Source organism: Tupaia chinensis, unplaced genomic scaffold, assembly GCF_000334495.1.
Source record: "Tupaia chinensis unplaced genomic scaffold, TupChi_1.0 Scaffold000354_1, whole genome shotgun sequence".
NCBI lineage: Eukaryota > Metazoa > Chordata > Mammalia > Scandentia > Tupaiidae > Tupaia > Tupaia belangeri.
The window spans coordinates 1,247,108-1,254,693 of NW_006159849.1; the positions used below are offsets into that span (position 1 = coordinate 1,247,108).

Consider the following 7,586-nt stretch of genomic DNA (forward strand, 5'->3'; position numbering starts at 1 on the left):
AGAGCATTCCATCTAAAGAATTCAGATCTTGTTTTAAAGATTGAATTTTTATGATAAATCTACAAGAGGAGGCTATTTTTTTTTTGGACTGTAGCTCCCTATCTATCATTTCTTTTTTTTTTTTTGGAAGAGAGATTTTTGCTATAAGGTGTTTGTGCTCACTGGAGGGACAGAGAGAGATAGACAGAAAGTGAGAAATCATCATGGGGATGGCAATCCCTCAATTCCTTCTCCTCCATTCTCTTTTCAGGATTTTGAGCATGCATGCAAATGCTCCTGGTGTGAGTTTTAAGTCACTGAGTCTATGACTCAAACTGTGGTTGACTACGTGGGAGTCCAGTGATGTACCATTTCACTATCTGCTGGTCCCCCAGCAATTCTTAATAAATTTAATATGAAGAACAAAATTTTATTTAAATTTTTCTCTGAAAGAACTGCATTAAATAATTAGTTTCTTGGGAACCAGCAGTTAGCATAATGGCTATGTCGCTGGACTCCCATGTAGTCGACCGCAGTTCGTGTCCCGGACCCGGTGGCTTAAAACTCACACCGGGCGCGTGTGCGTGCGTGCCCAAGATCCCGAGAGGAGAATGGAGGAGAAGGGATTGCGGTGTGGCCATCCCCCCTGGGGGGTGATTTCTTGCTTTCTGTCTCTATGTCTCTCTCTGTCTATCTGGCGAGCGCACGCGCCCTATAGTGAAAACCGCTCCAAAAAAAAAAAAAATTAGTTTCTATAGGCATGACTGCCAAAGCCAGATTATAAATTACTTAGTAGCATGCCTTTGTAAAATGCTTACACAGTGGGACCAGCAGGTGGCATGGTGGTTGGGGGCACTGAACTCCCATATGGCCGACTATCTTTCAAGTCCCGGACCTGAAGTCTTGCTTTCTCACTTTCTCTCTCTCTCTCTGTTCCTCTCTGGTCAAATTAAAACAAATAAATAAATAAAGTTAAATAATTAAAAAAAAATGCTTACACAGTTTGAGGGAGCAAGAAGAGGGAAGTGACTAGAGGTACATTTGACTTTATTGGTACAGGCCCAGAGAAGCGGGGCCTGAAACTAGAAACCTTTGTCCTTTCATATGATAGTCTTGGCATTTTCCTCTACCATACCTGCTGTGGTTTGTATTCCTTCAAATCAAAATTTATCTGTTCAAATTCTAACCCCCAAAGTGATGATATTAAGTGTGGGGATGTTGGGAATATGATTAGGTCATGAAGGTGGGTCCTTCATAAATGGAATTAGTGTCCTATAAAAATAGGGCCATGGGAGAATGTTTGCATCTGTGCCATGCAGGGCACAGTGAGAAAAGGCCGTCTATGAGCCAGGAAGAAAACTCTTGCCAGATTCCAAATTTGCTGGTGACTTGATCTCAACTTTTCAGCCATTTTGTTGATTAGCTACACTGTTTACGGCATTTTGTTATAGCAGCCCAAATGAACTAAGGTAATACCCCAAACTTTTAGTTTTTACAAGTTTCAGTGAGAGCCAAGTTTTCTTTTCTCATTATGACCATAGCAATTGGTTTGTTATGTAAATTATGAAAACTAAATTAAAAATTAAAGTAGAAAAGAAACTCCCAAAACAAAAACAATCAAACAAAACTCATTATTTTTCAGAATTTCAGCCAAATCGAGGTATATATTACGAAAATTTCAGAATTTCAGCCAAGTCGAGGTATATGTTACAATAAGCATTCCACATTTGGAAGGCAGACAGCAAGCTTACATTACATGTGTTTAAATGCTTTCAGTGTCTCTAAAATTACACTTGTCAGTTTGTTGTTTTGATATCACCTCTAAGTTGTTGTAAAAAAAAAAAAAAGTACTGTGTTACGCTAAGATTATAGAGGGCTCAGAAGAGGGCTGCTTACATAAGCTGAAGGAAATCAGCCCTAATGAGTTGGTATTCCATTTCAGTTATTGTTAAAATATATACCAAAAATTTAATCATCTGGAGTTTTTGTTTGTTCGTTTGTTTTCTTTAATGTTCTGGGCATATCTCCGTAATTTAATTTAATGTAAGAAGATCTTAAATACCCATTCTTATTTAAAATTATTTTTGGTTTTCACACTAAATTAAGTCCTTTCCCTCATTTTATTTGCGCTCTTAAATTATTCCTGTATTAACTTTTCATTTCTCAAGGAATTCTTTCCATTTTAAGAAATCATATTGGGCCCAGGATTATGGTTGGGGTATTTGGCTTTTGGAATATACAATAGTGTGAATAATTGTGTGACACATTGAGGTTTGGATTATATTGAAAATATCTGTGTAATTAAACATAATAAAAAGAATTTCCACCTATTTTGTTTAATTTATAATTCCTTTCTTGACGTTTCCAGCTGCATATCTGTCAAAGCCTGGACTACTTTAGTAGAAGTTTCATGGGGTCTTGGTTTGCAGAGGCTCCTGGAGAAATCTCCTTTGTGGAACCTGCACCCTCCTAGCAAAAGGTGCTATACAATGAGGACATTTCTCTAGGGCTACTAGACTGACCTAAAGTTAGGAGGAAGCCTGGAGGCCTGGAATTATAAAAGAGATGACAACAAACAAGAGTATGAATGCTGTGTTTGTGTAAAAGTGGTGGATGGTTTTTTTTGGCCGGGCATAGGTTTTTGCTATAGGGCGCGTGTGCTTGCCAGAAAGACAGAGAGAGACAGAGAGACGGAAATCGAGAAATCACCCCCCCCGGGGGGGGTATGGCCACGCTACAATCCCTTCTCCTCCATCCTCCTCTCGGGATCTTGGGCACACACACACACACATGCGCCTAGCATGAGTTTAAGCCACCGGGTCTGGGACTTGAACCATGGTCTACTACATGGGAGTTCAGCGGCATAGCCATTACACGAACTGCTGGTTTCGTGGTTGGTTTTAAGTGTATAGTTTGAGAAGCAGACGGAGACAAAGAGACGGAAATCGAGAAATCGCCCCCCCCGGGGGGGGTATGGCCACGCTACAATCCCTTCTCCTCCATCCTCCTCTCGGGATCTTGGGCACACACACACACACATGCGCCTAGCATGAGTTTAAGCCACCGGGTCTGGGACTTGAACCATGGTCTACTACATGGGAGTTCAGCGGCATAGCCATTACACGAACTGCTGGTTTCGTGGTTGGTTTTAAGTGTATAGTTTGAGAAGACTGATGAGTTATATGTGAGTTTAGCCCAGCCCCTGAATGCCTGTTGCTCTCTATATAGCCATCAATTTATTCTATTAAAGGAGCCCTCTAGCCTTTCTGCAGGGCAGTCTAAGAACAGGACATACCTTCTGGTCCATACTGTGAACTATGAATATGCTAGCACTGCTACGTGGGACTGTCATGTTTTCCTGATTAGGGTACCCATCCCAGCATTACCTGGGGACCTGCAGGTTTTGGAGAGAACTCCTGTCCTCTCTTCTCTTGTACTGGGAACCCTGCCAACACTGGTAAGGGCTGCAACCCTCTACTCCCTTGACTGGGACCCTTTTATCCTCCACACTGAGTCTAGGGATGCCAAAATATGGCAATAAAGTTACTGTTTATCAGAGTGAAGAATCTGTGTTTAGTTTCACCTTCAGAACTAGAGAATTTGACAACATAGGATTGTATCTAGGATAGGAGCTTTTCTTTGGTGCCAGTGGTCTTTTTCAGGATGGCTGAGTTGACAGAGCTCCTTCAGCAGAGTGAGGAGTTCCCTATTCACAATGTTCTCCTTGGGATTCCATTTCTTCTAGAGTGATCCATCTGCATCCCTGTAAGTATATATTTCTGTTTTCTTGTCTTTATCTTTAAAGAACTCTGTAGTCCATAGTATACTATCAACTCTCCTCATCTAACCATAAGAATCACCTGCTGGAATTCATTAGTTGGTGATTCTCTATTGCCTGCACAGCTCTGCCTTATTTAAAAGACCATGCCAGCCAATGGTTCAGATAGAACATGCAGCTGGGTTTGCTTTCATGTGAGAGGGTCTAATTAGTGAGGGGCTGGTAGGGAGATTATGGTCTTCTGATATCAGGAACTCTGGGACAGCAGCTCTGAGCGGGACCATGGCCTGCATCAGAAACAGTGAAGGAGATTTTGGAGCTGCTAGGCTACTGGAACACCAGGATTAAGGCTCTTGAGTGATGGGACGGGAGGGAGACCCCTAGCAAGGCAGAGAGTTTGCTCCAAGGTAAGAGAGTACCAATACATGTGCTAGGTCTTGGGCCTTTCATTGTGATTGGTGGGAGGTGCTTTTGAGCCAGCCAAAGTGTGTCATTTTACTTCCTGGTTAGCCTAGGTGGGTGTGAAAGGTGATCTGTCCTAAGTCCTTCCATAAAGGAGGCTGGGACAAGAGCTACTTGTGGGGGTCTGGGCTTGGGAGAGTTACTGTCTTTTAAACACCATGCTATCTAGGTTTGGGGGACCAAGAATGGCAGTCAAGAGATGAGGTAAATGTTCTACTTTTCTTCTTCCCCCTATAGCCCTGCTATCATGTATTCAGTCCTTTGGTTGATGGCTCCATTTGCCAGGTGTTGTACCAAGTGCTTCGCATGAGTCTCACATGAGTGATAAGACTGAGGATTCTGAACCAAGAGCAACTGGATTTAAATTGTGGTTTTGCTATTTATAGGCTGAGTGACTTGGGAAAATAATTTATCCTCTTATGTCTCCATGTCCTTATACAATGGATATAGTAATAATATCTACTTTATAATGTTGTAAGTAGATAATACATTTAAAACATGAAATCAGTGCCGAACACAAAATGAGCACTATTAGCTATTCTTATTCTCATCTCATTTAATTTAAAGAAATCATGATTGCTCCCATTTTCCTTTTCTTTTTCTTTTTCTTTGTTTTGGAGAGGTTTTTGCTATAGGGCAAGTGCACTTGCCAGAAAGAGAGAGAGACAGAAAGTGAGAAATCGCCCCTCAAGGGGGATGACCACTCCACAACCCCTTTTCCTCAATTCTTCTCTAGGGATCTTGGGCATGCATGCACACGCACCCAGTGTGAGTTTAAGCCACTGGGTCCAGGACTCAAACCAAGGTCAACTACATGGGAGTCCAGCAACATAGCCATTACGCCAACTGCTGGTCCTATCTTTTTTTTTTTTTTTTTTTTTTTAGGTTGGGTAGGGAATTGAACCTAGGCCTCCCATGTGGCCTCTGTCTTTGGAGTAGCAGCGTCTCCTGGCTTGCATCACTGCAGCTGGGCCTTGTTTCCTCATTTTCTTGCTCAGTTCACTGCAGCTCAAGTGCCAGAGCCAATTATTTCCAAACCCTGCTCTGTTTTGTTTTCAAACCTCATACTCGTTGTACCACTTTCTGCCACTCTGTGGTTGTCACCTGATTGTCCCTGAGTCTAGTGCCTTCTTGTCCCTGAGTCTAGTGCCTTCTAGATAAGTCAACCTAAAGGATTGTAAAAATGCAAAGTCAGTATTTTAGTCAGTGACAGGGCAGCTGAGGTCTCATGATGGAAACTGGGAAAAGATTAATCACTTTTTGGGTTAACAAAAATAAGATACTTTCTGTCCTTATTTCCTGTCACTGGAATACTGTTTGTAGATACTATTTTTAGGGAGTGCTCCCTTCCCTTCCATTACTACTCTGGGGAAAAAACAAAAACAAACAAACAAAAAAACCCAAAATCTTTCTATTTCTTTTTCTTTAGAAATGGACACTCATTTAAATTGGTATTTTGAACTGATATAAACATCACACCCATGTCAGTGGGCTGATTTCCAGGAACAGACTGTCGACAGTAGATGTTATTGCTGGAGGTACTGGATGTGTGGTGAGAATTTGTGGTCATCGAATCTTACTGGGCGCACTGAGTAAGGTAAGTCCAACTTGACGCATGACAACATCATTTGCTCACTGGATCATGTGATCTCCTGGTCCTCACCATTCACCACATCTGCTCTATAGCCCGGCATGAATACACTCAGTTTGTATGTGTTGAGCTCCTACCATGTGCTCAGTACAGTACTGGACCTTGTTGGGCGACAGGGTCACTCTAGGGAGTATAAGCCACAATCTGTGCCCTCCTGGAGTTTCTAGATGTATTAGGGCATTGAAATGTTTTGAGTGTGACTCAAAAGATGTTGCAAACTCATGTTGTTAGCCCAGGAAGGTTTTATAACTGTCAAAAGCAATGGGGTTTGAAATAATATTGAGTGAGGTAGACAGTGTAACCGCTGCCCCTCACTCCTCACAAAAGATGTTCAAATTCAAATTTAAAATGGTGAAAGATTTGGTGGCCACATAAAGAATACTTGAAGCTGGGTCTGGCACATGGCCACTTTTGACTCCTGATTAATAGTATGTAATAATGATATCAGTGAACAGTGAGGTTTGCAGAACTCAATTCGATTTCTTTATAATCAAGCCTCATGTTGATTAGTTTAATAACATATGGAAATATCTGATTACATTCTAAGATAGGTTACTTCTGTAAGTTCTAGGATGTGAGTGAAAATGGCATCTTGGGGTTGAGGACCAGTGATCTATTTTTGACATTAAGGAATAGGAAGACCAAGTAGAGAAGAGATTTGGGGAAAGTGAGGCAATTAGGGAAGGTATAATGAATGTGTGTAAGAAGAAGGAAATATGCCCTCTGACAAAACCTTCTGAGGTGTCTTAAAAATTAGATTTGGATCAATAGATAATTTGGGCAAACCATAGGGTATCCATACAATGGAATAGTGCTCAGCAGTAAAGTTTTTACATGCACATAATGGATGTGTATCAAAATAATTTTGTTGATTGAAGGAAAGTGGTGTGTACAGTGGTGTGACTCCAGAAATACAAGCAATGAGCATGGTCAGGTCTTAGCTGGTGCCTGCTTAGGTTATGGGAGTATAAAAATGTTCCCAAGAAAACTTGTAATTTAATGATGCCTATGTTCATCACCTTGACTCTGGTTATGTATTAATGGGTATATGTCAAAATAAAATTATATACTTTGGATGTGTTCATATTATATAATGGCAATGAAACCTCAATCAACTGGTTAAAATAAAAATAAATAGGCTTGGGATTTTAGACTTTATGCTACATATAAGAAGCCATCAGGGTTTTTGGGGGGAGAGAGCAAAGTATATATATTAATCTGATGAGCTTATTCATAATGCTTTGGGAATAGGTAGAGGTTTGTGGCAGGGAGACTGACAAAGTCATTGAAGAGGTCTAGAACTTAGAGTAATAGCATCTAAACTGGGTAGGAGTTTTAGAAAAGAAAAGGGCTACAGTGAGAAGAAGTGAAACAACTTGGCCAACTGCAGTAGTGCAGCTGTAACCTGGTGTTCTGTGATGCTGTGGCCACACAGGAAGGTCCTAGGTTCAGGCCCCAGGGTTTCCCTGTGTGTGCTAGGCATGTGCTTGTGTGCCAGTGATCCTGGTTGACTGAGGCTGGTGGTAGATCACAGTGTGAGAGCCCAGCTGGGGGGTACTTGTCTTGGTATCTCTCTGCCTCTGTCTCTCTCTTTCTCATAGAAGATTTTTTGAGGGTTTCATTGATGTAAATAGAACTTGGAGGATTATCAAAATACAATTTGTTGGGACCAGCAGTTAACATAATGGCTATATCGCTGGACTCCCACATAGTCGA

The 7,586-nt window shown here is 41.4% G+C and overlaps 1 protein-coding gene across 3 annotated transcripts in view; it reads left to right on the top strand.

The window, feature by feature from the left end:
- SPATA6L (spermatogenesis associated 6 like) overlaps nucleotides 1-5,669 on the top strand; it is a 100,896-nt gene extending 95,227 nt beyond the window's left edge. For all 3 annotated transcript variants that reach the window (XM_014589324.2, XM_006152425.3, XM_006152426.3), the window contains one exon: nucleotides 5,649-5,669. The gene's annotated coding sequence lies outside the window, so the exon portion shown is untranslated. The remainder of the gene's footprint in view (nucleotides 1-5,648) is intronic.
- The last annotated feature ends 1,917 nt before the right edge of the window (nucleotides 5,670-7,586 follow it).